The sequence below is a fragment of the Orcinus orca genome, chromosome 16, assembly GCF_937001465.1.
Source record: "Orcinus orca chromosome 16, mOrcOrc1.1, whole genome shotgun sequence".
Classification (NCBI taxonomy): domain Eukaryota; kingdom Metazoa; phylum Chordata; class Mammalia; order Artiodactyla; family Delphinidae; genus Orcinus; species Orcinus orca.
Window position 1 is genome coordinate 871,984 of NC_064574.1, and position 11,557 is coordinate 883,540.

Below are 11,557 nucleotides of genomic sequence, written 5' to 3' on the forward strand. Positions count from 1 at the left end.
TGCGGCATGTGGGCTCTTTCATTGCGGCATGCGGGCTTCTCTCTAGTTGTGGCATGTGGGTTTTCTCTCTCTAGTTGTGGCGCGCAGGCTCCAGGGCACGTGGGCTCTGTAGTTTGCAGCACTCAGGCTCTCTAGTTGAGGTACACGAGCTCAGTGGTTATGGTGCCGGGCTTAGTTGCCCCGCTGCATGTGGCATCTTCGTTCCCCGACCAGGGATCAAACCTGCGTCCCTTGTATTGTAAGGCAGATTCTTTACCACTGGACCACCAGGGAAATCCCGAATATGTATCTATCTTAACAGGTATATATCCACATATGGAAAAATCTTTGAATGTAAACATAAAAAGAGAGCAGATATGTCTACTAGAAAATCATTCTAATATCAACCTCTTTGAATATTTCAAGTGTTGTAGATCCTTTTTTTGTACATAAATCTTCAAAAGCAAAAAAAAAATTTTTTTTAATTCAGGTCAACAAATAATAAAAAGTTATTCATTGTTCATCTGAAATTCAAATTTACCTGCTGTCTTATATTTTATCCAGCAACTCCACATCCCACATGCGCATAAACACCAAGTCAAGCAGTCCATTCAAGCTCCGATCTGGATGTTCTGATGTACAAATTTCAGGCAAAAACAACACCCACAATACCCTCTTCCCCACGAAACATACTGTGACACACACCTCACTGTGACGAACACAGCACCCGTCTCAAGGCTACAGCTTAGGAGCAAGAGAAGCTGCTACTAGAACTCCCTCAACTCCTCGAAGTATCAATACCTACTACACAACCTTTCCAGCTCGTCAACAACGGAAAGTACATTTCCGCTCTCCTCCCAACCGCCTTCAAGAAGACAAAGCAACAGCACGTGTTCCCCTCTGAGCCGGCTACCAGAACACCACGTACCCTCCTCTAGTTCACAGCGAAAATGCTCCTTCACCTGTAGAGGTTTCACTCTTCCTAAACAACTCCAATTTTATACTTACCCTAGGGACTTTTACTTCAAATAAAATGGTAATGTTTACAAAACATTTGATATAAATTGCTGGGAAAAAAGAAAACAGCACTGACTTCCCGGTGGTCCAGCGGGTAAGACTCTGCGCTCCCAACGCAGGGGGCCCGGGTTTGATCCCTGGTCGGGGAACTGGATCCCACATACATGCCACAACTAAGAGTCCACATGCCACAACTAAGAGTCTACATGCCGCAACTAAGAGTTCCAAACACACACACCCCACACACAAAACTGGCAATTGCAGTGGGAGAGATTTCCCCAGGAATGAAAGCCACCGACCACACAGACTTATCTTCAGCTTCTCACAAGGACACAAAATGTGTGAAAGGTGGGACTTTTAATACAAATGCTCTTCTATGTTATGGCTGGAACAGTTCATCTTCATCGTCAAGATTTTAAAGCTGAAGACTTCCCTGGTGGCACAGTGATTAAGAATCCGCCTGCCAACGCAGCAGACGTGGGTTCGAGCCCTGAGCCGGGAAGATCTCACATGACGCAGAGCAACTAAGCAACTACCGAGCCTGCATGCCACAACTACTGAGCCCATTTGCTGCAACTACTGAAGCCCGTGCGCCCTAGTGCCCGTGCTCCACAACAAGAGAAGCCACCGCAATGAGAAGCCCATGCACCACAACGAAGAGTAGCCCCCACTCGCTGCAACTAGAGAAAGCCCACGCACAACAACAAAGACCCAACACAGCCAAAAATAAAAAATTTTTATTTAATTTAAAAAATAAAAATATATAAAATAAATTAAAGATTTTAGAGCTGAATATTAGACTTCCAAATCACTAGGATCTTCCAATTATTAGATTCTCACCCCCACTCTAAATTGTTTCAGAGTCCTTCCTGCTTACACTCCACGGCAGTTAACTCAGCCAGATGGGATAAAGTGCTAATGAGGTCAAGTTTAATCCTGGGCGAGCCACTTAGTTCTGAGGCTAAGGCCTACAGCCCTAGTCTTGGACAGTCATCTTAAAATTGGGGTCACTAGTTAAAAGTCGGGTCATGTTTGCTTGCTTCAGGGAAATGTCTGGCACCCACACATCCTCCAGGACGGACCTGAAAGCCACCTCTTCACCCAGAAGCCTGCAAAGTATAATGTTCTATCCTCAGAAAGCAAACACGAAGTATATGTTGGGTATGTTTCACTGTCTATTAAGTATTTATCCCTTATTTTCAACTTTGCCTCACTTTGAAAGTTTATTCCACGTGCAAAGGCTAGGTTTTTAGTAAAACTAGCAACCAACTACAACCTTTTTACAGGCACCACCTGCCCGTCACGACCTCATTTTGGCTTTACGACATTATTAGACATATTGGGACTGAGAAGTTATTCTCGTGATCACACACTAGTGTGAAAGGACAGGGCTGCCATTCAACCCCGGGCCTATGTTCTTTACCCCACACCAAATACAGCTTTAAAAAATCCTCAAGGGAGCAAAATTCTTTACCAATGAACACACTGGTAACCTCTACCCAAAATGACAGACGAAATAACTACGTGGTAACCCTATCTGCTGCCACTGGTAGGCTGCACGTGATAACCTGTAGGATCTGATATTTACTATTAACTTTCCCTGGCACTCTAACACTCCCTCACACTGCAAACAATCACTGCTTATTACTGACCACGAATGTGATCAGTCCTAACACCACCAAAAACACCAACAACAGGTTAAGAGGTGTCCTTGCCAAACCAAATCTGGACCTACAAGCCACTCAAATTCAATTTTTCCAAGTAATGGCAAGTCATTTTTCGGATGCTGCACTCGACTATACTTTGCAACCCTGAATTCACCGCTCCGCAGTAACCGGGCACCACCCAACAAGAAAGCCTTACTCTAATGCTGCTTCTTCCAAAACCAGCCGTAAGGGCACAGGGAGGAGACGGCGCTCATCCATCTGGAGCAGGACCAGGCATCGGAAGGTCTCAGGTGGACAATCGAGGAGGCTGTGACAGTGGCCAGGCTAACGGAGCATGCAGCTCTAATAGCCGGGGCCAAGATTCAAGTCGACGCTGGGTTTATCAGGCTACTTATTAAGGGCAACATGGACAAAGTAATTCAGCTAGATGAGCTGGGGAGAAGGAACCAAAACCACACCTCCTGCCGCAGGAATAATGGAAGAAATGGAGACTTCTTTCATTTTGAAAACCAAAACTCTCACAAGGAATGCAGAGGGATTTTTTTTCCCCAGTACTCGAAAGGCTGCCATATACACACTATACACGAGCCTGATAAAAGCCAAGCCAGTGGAACACGTGTCGGATGGAGATAATTTCTGCTAAACACACAAAAAAATGCTTTCTAAAACTGGAACTGAAAATACTGACACGTTGTCAGAACGAGGAGTCTCTCCCCGCCAGGGATGTCCCGCGCCAAGTACAAGCAAGGAGGGGGCCCAGGCGCTGGTCTCAGGAGCCGAAACCCACCATCTCCAAGGGCCCCTCCCACCCTAGCGTATGGCTCTATTTCCCCCCCAGCAGAGCCACAAGTTCCGACTTGTTTATACAGGAACCTGCCGGTCTACCCAACACTGAGAATGCAGTTGTTTACTTCAGCCCCTCCTTGGTCAAAAAGAACGAAGAAAACGTTGACAAGCACATGAGCGAAGGGGGGAGATAAAGGACTTCTCTGATGTGCAAACATCAACTTGGGAGACACAGGCCCTCGCAAACACAAACAAAACACACGCACCAAAGCCCGGCGAGCTCTCCTTTCCCAACGGAAGGCGTCTTTCAGGTCTTGCCTGAAGCTAAGTCCCCAAGGCTTGAAGGGCCAATACTTCCTTAACAGACTGTCACCTTCTGAAAAGGTACAACCTGTTTCAAACCTTGGTAACTCTCCACTTGCCGTGCTAACTGCAAATGTTTCCTACTTAGTAAGTCAGGGACGAGCTACGCCTCTGGAGAATTAAGTCAACCCAAGGGGTGTAACCATGCGCACCTGGAGAGACCTCGGGAACCCCCGGAACGCTGGAGGGCGGACCCCCGGGGAGGGGGGAGGGGCGACGGGAGACGCCTGGGACGCGGAGGGGTGTTTATGCTTGGCGGTGCGGAACGAGAGGACAGCGGAAGAGGACAGGAAGACAGGGAGAGGAGAATGCGGCCCTGGGGGAGGGTCCGGGAGCCCGGGACCACGGGAAAGGGAGGGGTGGAGAGGAGGGAGAGAGGGGGAGGGGGCCGAGGGGCCGCACCGCCCCCATACCCCGCTGCAGGCCGGGCCGAGGGCGGCGGCGGCGGCGGCTCAGTACCTCCTGGCTCGGCGGGCCCGCGGAATCGGCCGCTGGGCCGCACCTGCAGCTCTTCTGGCGCCCCTCGCCAGTCCGCCTCCCACTACGCAGCCCCGACCTCCGCCGCCGTAAACATCCACCGCCCCACTGCGCCTGCGCGCCCGAACGCCCTACTGCGCGTGCGCCCGGGTCCAGCGTTCAAAGGGGCAACGGCGCAGCGGAGGGCCCCATCCAGACGTCCCGGCCGGCCACGCGCTCCGCTGGGAGGCGGAAGTCAAAGGGCAGCCGCAGGTGAGCGTTAACTCTTCCGCGCCCCACCGCGAGCCAGGACTCAGCTGTGACCACGACGGGCAGGGCTCACTCCTTGGAAGTGACCTTCCAGGAGGGGACCGACCGGTGAGGAAGAAATGAAAACACAGGGGATGGACAGCAACTGGCGGCGGCGGTGGCTACTGTGGCTTGGATGACACGGAAGGGACATTCCAGCGAAGATCTGCAGGACCGGAAGGATCCAGCTGTGCCAAGAGAGGGTCCAATGGCTGCAGGCCAGGGAGAGCTGAAGTGGGCAGGAGCCCCTACCATGCCCACCCCTGCGAGGGGTCCACACAGCCTCGACTTGCACACCCACCCTCACTGGCTTCACCGCCGCCTCCCACGCCGCATCCTGATCAGCCCTTCCTGTCATTTTGCGTCTCAGAAGTGGCCTGCTCCTGCATCCTGGCCCACTGGCAGATGCTCGGTGTTACTTCCCCGGCCACCCACCGACGCGGGGGGGCCTTTTGCCCCGATGCCACACATCCCTTGTGGGCCACCTGCCCGGCCTACCCAGTAAACTTGGTGAAATCTGCCCGAACCTCCTTTTGCTAAGCCCAAACCTCACATAGGTTTTCCAACCGAGTCTTTAGCAGCAGAACCCTTTCCTTAGACACAGTCCTATGAGGGAGCCCTTATACTTAACAGGTGCAAGCACTGCTGCCTGGGGCCCTCCTGCCCCCACATTCCTCCCCAGACTTGAGCTCCACTTGGGGGCATAGTTTTCACCACTTTCCATGTTCCAGGGAAGGCTTGCTTCTCCTGGTGGTCCACAGCCCCGAATCAGTGGCCCTGTGGTTGCCGCCAACCTAGTGACAGTCACACTGGTTCTCAGAGCCCTTCCTACCTGATTGCCTGCGATAGTCTGTGACTGTTTCAAATTACAGAGGTCCTGGAGCCATCCTTGACCCTCTCCCTGCTGTGAGGGGATACGCCCTCCATCCACCCCACCCTGCCTAGGCCTTGCTTCCCTCCTCTCTATGCGGCCAGGCATCTCACCACCCCTCCCTCTGCTCTGCGGAGTGGTCTTCCTAATATAAATAATAGACAACATACCATCAGTATTGGTCTTTGTAGAACATCATGCTAAGCGCTTTACAGAGATTATTTCCTTGGAGTAGATATTAGCATGCTCTCCAGGAAGAAGGGCAGCCCTGACAATGGGAGTTGGCCTGGGCTCACGGCAAGGTTGTCCTGCTGGACACAGACATCTGGCAGAAAAGCTGCACTGTGACAAAGGCCACATCTTAACTGTGTCCAGGTAGAAGCCAAAACCAGGTCTCTGTGCCACCAGCGTGCCCTCTCCCAGCCCACAGCAGTGAGGCCTGCTCCTGCCTCAGCACAGCTGAGCCTCCCTCTGCCCTGCCCCTCACAGGTATCACTCATTTAGATACCCCTGCTTCCTGACAGCATCCAGCCCATGCAGAATTTGTCCGTCTGTAAAAGAGATGTCAGTGCCCTGCCAAGGCCACCAGACACACTGTAGTTGGGTGAGCTGGGATTATTCCTTGTCCCAGGGAGTGGGGGTCACACCATGGGGAGCTGTGGGGTGTCTCTCACAGGTATTGGGAAAGCTCACTGAAAGAGGTAGGCTTGGGTTGGGTGATCTGTGGGCCACTCATGGTTGATGTATCTGGAGGAGGGGTCCCCAGGCACAGGGGTGGTCATGCATAGGCCTGAGGCAGGAGCATACCCGAGGCTGGAGCCACATGCGGGGTTGTGTTGTCATCTTCAAAGAACAGTACTAGGACTTCCCTTCGTTCAGGTAGCCCTTTTTTTTAAGGTGTCTTTTTTGTGTGTGGTAATATATAGATAACATAAAATTTACCATTTTAACCATTTTTAAGTGAACAGTGGCATAAAGTACATTCTAATTGTTGTGCAACCATCACCACTAACGATCTCCAGAATTTTTTCATAATTCCAAACTGAAACTCTACTAAGAAACTCTGAAGCTCTGACCAAGATGCAGTGACAGGAGTTGGACTTGCCCCCATTCGTGAAACAACAAAGAAATGGACAAAATACGTGATGCAACAGTTCTCGGGACACTAAACATTGTGCAACAAAGCTCAGTGACTCCTGAGAGATGAAGAACCGATGGGCTGAGCCCTGCAATTGCCCCATCTTGCCACTGTGAGAACGGTGCAGAGAAAGGGAACCCAAGCAGGGCCAGAAGGACTCCCTGAGTCGAGGAGATAAAACTGAGGATTCAGGGAAGCCAAGGCAGCTAGAGGCCACAGCTGGTGAGGAGAAAGCGACATTGAGGAGGAACTTGGGGATCTGCAGGAGACCCCCCCACACCAAATTTTCAGCAGAGAACTAATCAGCACACGCATGTCAGTAAACAACCCAAGTCTGGGCGAAGAACCGCCCAGAAGGATTCGAGGTAACGCCCCGCACCGTAACAAGGCAGGAAGTAGTGCGGGTTCCCACCAGCCAGACTGGAAAACCTCTTGGTTCACTGGACATTGGTTAGAGGACGGAGAAGGCTCTTGCCTCAGTAGTGAGGAATAATTAGCCCCAGACTGGTCACTGCACAGACCCCACCTAACAAATCAAAGAAAGATTTGGAAGAATCAAACTATTTGCTTCTAACTGTATCCCAAAACAAAGCTCAAGAATTTTTTTTTTTTTTTTTTTTTGCGGTACGCGGGCCTCTCACTGCTGTGGCCTCTCCCGTTGCGGAGCACAGGCTCCGGACGCGCAGGCTCAGCGGCCATGGCTCACGGGCCCAGCCGCTCCGCGGCATGTGGGAACTTCCCGGACCGGGGCACGAACCCGCGTCCCCTGCGTCGGCAGGCGGACTCTCAACCACTGCGCCACCAGGGAAGTCCAAGAATATTTTTAAGAACACAAAATATCGAACCCTCAACAAGGTAAAATTCACAGTGTCTGGCACCCAATCTAAAATTGTCAGGTACACAAAGGGGGAAAATACAACTCATAATGAGGAGAGAAATCAAGCAATTGAAGCTGGCCCAGAGCTGACGCAGATCTCAGTGTCAGTAGACAAAGACACTAACACGGTGCTACAATGAATATCAACTACTGAAAACAGCTAAGTAGAGACACAGAGGTTACAAAAAAGACTCAAAAATAACTTCTAGAAATGAAAATTATAATGTCTGAGTTGAAAACTATGCAGATATTACTAGCAGCAGATTGGACATTGCTGCAGGAAGGTTTGAAGAGGTAGCAATAGGAACTGTCCCAAATAAGACATGGAGAGAAAGGAGAATAAAAAGTTAACAGCCTCAATGACAACTGTGGGACAACCTCAAGTGACCTAATATACATGTAACTAGTGTCCCAGAAAGAAGGAAAGACAAGTTGGGAGAGAAAAAATTATTTGAAAAAACAAAGGCTGAAAATTTTCCAAATTTGATGAAAACTACAAACCTCAAGGTACCTCCAGCTCAGAAACATGAAGGAAACTACACCAAGGTGTAACACAATCGAGTTGCTCAACCAGTGATAAAGAGAAAAAACTTTTAAACACCCAGAGAAAAAAAGACACATTATGTACAAAGGAATAAAAATAAGGCTGACAGCAGATCTCCTGATGGAAACAAGACAAGCAAGAAGACAGTGAAGTAACATACTAAAAGGAAGAACAAAACCCTGCCACCCTAGAATTCTAGCTTTCAAAAACAAAGGGGAGGGGCTTCCCCAGTGGTGCAATGGATAAGAATCCGCCTGCCAATGCAGGGGACACAGGTTTGATCCCTGCTCTGGGAAGATCCCACATGCCACGGAGCAGCTAAGCCCGTGGACCACAACTACTGAGCCCACATGCTGCAACCACTGAAGCCCACACGCCTAGAGCCCATGCTCTGCAACAAGAGAAGCCACCACAAGTAGAAGCCTGCGCACCGCAAGGAAGAGTAGCCCCCACTCGCCACAACTAGAGAAAGCCCGCGTGCAGCGACGAAGACCCAACGCAGCCAAAAATAAATACATTTAAAAACAAAAACAAAGGGGAGAAGAGTGTAGTGTAAGTGCCTGGCGTGAAGCTTTGATTACCGAGGCATCCATGTCAGATGACATGGCTCGTGAATAAACATATCACCAGCTGTATGACACGACTACTAGCAAAACGATCAGGTAGGGAATTCCCCTCCCGCCCCGCATGGCGTTCCCATTTCAGAAAACCCTGGGAGACCTAGAAAACTGAGCACCTGAATGACCCTGCCTACACCCTAATTCCTGCCCTTATGCTCCAGGCTCACCAGTAATGAGTGACCCCATGATCCTAGACACCCCACCCTCAGACCCTAATAAAGGCAAAGCCCCAGGCTCTCTTTCTCCCCCTCTGACCTTGCTGCGTGGCCCTGAGCTGTGCCATGTACCCTCCAGCACCTGTGAGTAATAAATCTTGTTCCTCAGAGTTCCCTCACGGTTTTTGCTAAAGTGCATCCAGTGATCTTAATAAGAACCACAAGAGCCAGTCCAGCCACAACATTGCCCCAGTAGCAGGGTTGGGGGGGATGTCTCCGGGGCTCACTACAAGTAATACAGGCCCAGAAAGTGCCTCAGGCATTCCTAGCTGAGAGCATCACCATCAACAAGCTGGGACTGACACAGCAAAGAGCAAATTACATCCAAAGTGAGCAGAAGAAAAGAAATAATAAAAATTTGAGCAGAAATCAATGAAACAGAAAACAAGAAATCAATAGGGGGAATTAGTGAAACCAGCAGGTGGTTCTCTGAAAAGATTGATAAAATTGATAAACCTCCAGCCAGGCTAACCAAGAAAAATAGAAGATACAAATTATTAATTATCAGAAATGAAATAAGGGCCATCACTATGGGTCCCATGAATATTAAAAGCAAATAAAAATATTGTGGGGACTTCCCTGGTGGCGCAGTGATTAAGAATCCACCTGCCAGTGCAGGGGACACGGGTTCGAGCCCTGGTCCATGAAGATCCCACATGCTGCAGAGCAACTAAGCCTGTGCGCCACAACTACTGAACCCATGTGCTGCACCTACCGAAGCCCACACGCCAAGAGCCCGTGCTCCGCAACAAGAGAAACCGCTTCAATGAGAAGCCCGCACACCACAGTGAAGAGTAGCCCGTGCTCACCACAACTAGAGAAAGCCTGCACACAGCAATGATGACCCAGTGCAGCCAAATAAATAATTTTTTTAAAAAAAGAATATTGTGAACAACTCTAGCTCACAAATATGATAATCTAAAAAATGAACCAGTTCCTTTTAAGACGCAATTTACCAAACTCATACAAGGATATATAGATCATGTGAATAGTCCTACATCTATTAAAGAAATCAATAATTAATGACCTTCCAAAACAGAAAGCACCAGGCACAGATGGGTTTACTGGTGAATTCTACCAAGTACTTAAGGAAGAAATGATACCAGTTATCTGATCTCTTCCACAAAACAGAAACTAGGGAACACTTCCTAACTCATTCTACGAGACCAGAATTTCCCTAATACCAAAACTAGACAGAGACATTACAAGAAAGGGAAAGTATTAGGTTGACCAAAAGTTTCATTTGCCTTTTTCTGTAAGATGCTCGAGTAGCACTTAGCTGTCTTTAACTTCATTCGAAGCAATTTTGTTAGATTGTATGTGACAGCTGTCACATCAGCATGCATTTAAAACAAGACTTATCAAAATTGGTGAATTTTTGTGTAACCATTTTAATATTGAAGATGGAAGGGAAAAAAGCAACATTTTCAGCATATTATGCTTTATTATTTCAAGAAAGGTAAAAATGCAACGAAACGCAAAAACAGATTTGTGCAGTGTATGGAGAAGGTGCTGTGACTAATTGACTATGTCAAAAGTGCTTTGTGAAGTTTCGTGCTGGAGATTTCTCACTGGACGATGCTCCACAGTCAGGTAGAGCAGTTGAAGTCGACAGGGATCAAATCGAGACACTGATTGAGAACAATCAATGTTATACCACTCGGGAGATAGCTGACATACTCAAAACATCCAAGTCAAGCATTGAAAATCATTTGCACCAGCTTGGTTATGTTAATCGCTTTGATGTTTGGGTTCCACATAAGTTAAGTGAAAAAAAACCTTCTTGACTGTATTTCCGCATGCAATTCTCTACTTAAACGCAGCAAAAACGTTCCATTTTAGAACAAATTGTGACGGGCGATGAAAAGTGGATACTGTACAATAATGTGGAACAGAAGAAATCGTGGCGCAAGCAAAATGAGCCACCACCAACCACACCAAAGGCTGGTCTTCATCCAAAGAATGTGATGTTCTTTATATGGTAGGATTAGAAGGGAGTCCTCTATTCTGAGCTCCTTCCAGAAAACCAAACGATTAATCCCAACAAGTATTGCTCCCAATTAGGCCAACTGAAAGCAGCACTCAACAGAAAGCGAAAAGCGTCCACAATTAGTCAACAGAAAATGCATAATATTCCATCAAGATAATGCAAGACCACATGTTTCTTTGATGACCAGGCAAAACTGTTACAGCTTGGCTGGGAAGTTCTGATTCATCTGCCGTATTCCCCAGATATTGCACCTTTGGATTTCCATTTATTTAGGTCTTTACAAAATCTCTTAATGGAAAAAATTTCAATTCCTGGAAGACTGTAAAAAGCACCTGGAACAGTTCTTTGCTCAAAAAGACAAAAAGTTCTGGGAAGATGGAATGATGAAGTTGCCTGAAAAATGGCAGAAGGTAGTGGAACAAAAGAGTGAATACATTATTCAATAAAGGTCTTTGTGAAAATGAAAAATATGTCTTTTATTTTTACTTAAAAACTGAAGGCACTTTTTGGCCAACCCAATACAAACCAATATCTCTCATGAGCATAGACACAAAAATCCAATATGTACAAATTGAATCCAATAATATATAGAATGAATTACACACCACGACCAAGTGCAGTTTACTCCAGGGATACATTTAACATTTCAAAGTAATCCATCACATCAACAGGCTAAAGAAGAAAAATCTTATGATCATATCAATTTTGGATATGAAATTGGATTT

General features: G+C 47.9%; 1 protein-coding gene across 11 annotated transcripts in view; it reads right to left on the reverse strand.

The window, feature by feature from the left end:
* PCMTD2 (protein-L-isoaspartate (D-aspartate) O-methyltransferase domain containing 2) overlaps window positions 1–4,510 on the reverse strand; it is a 28,832-nt gene extending 24,322 nt beyond the window's left edge. For 3 of the 11 annotated variants that reach the window (XR_004478428.2, XM_033410409.2, XM_033410407.2), the window contains exon 1: window positions 4,272–4,501. The gene's annotated coding sequence lies outside the window, so the exon portion shown is untranslated. The other 8 variants (XR_004478426.2, XM_049699831.1, XM_049699828.1 and 5 more) reach the window with 8 other exon arrangements.
* Between the last annotated feature and the right edge of the window lie 7,047 nt (window positions 4,511–11,557).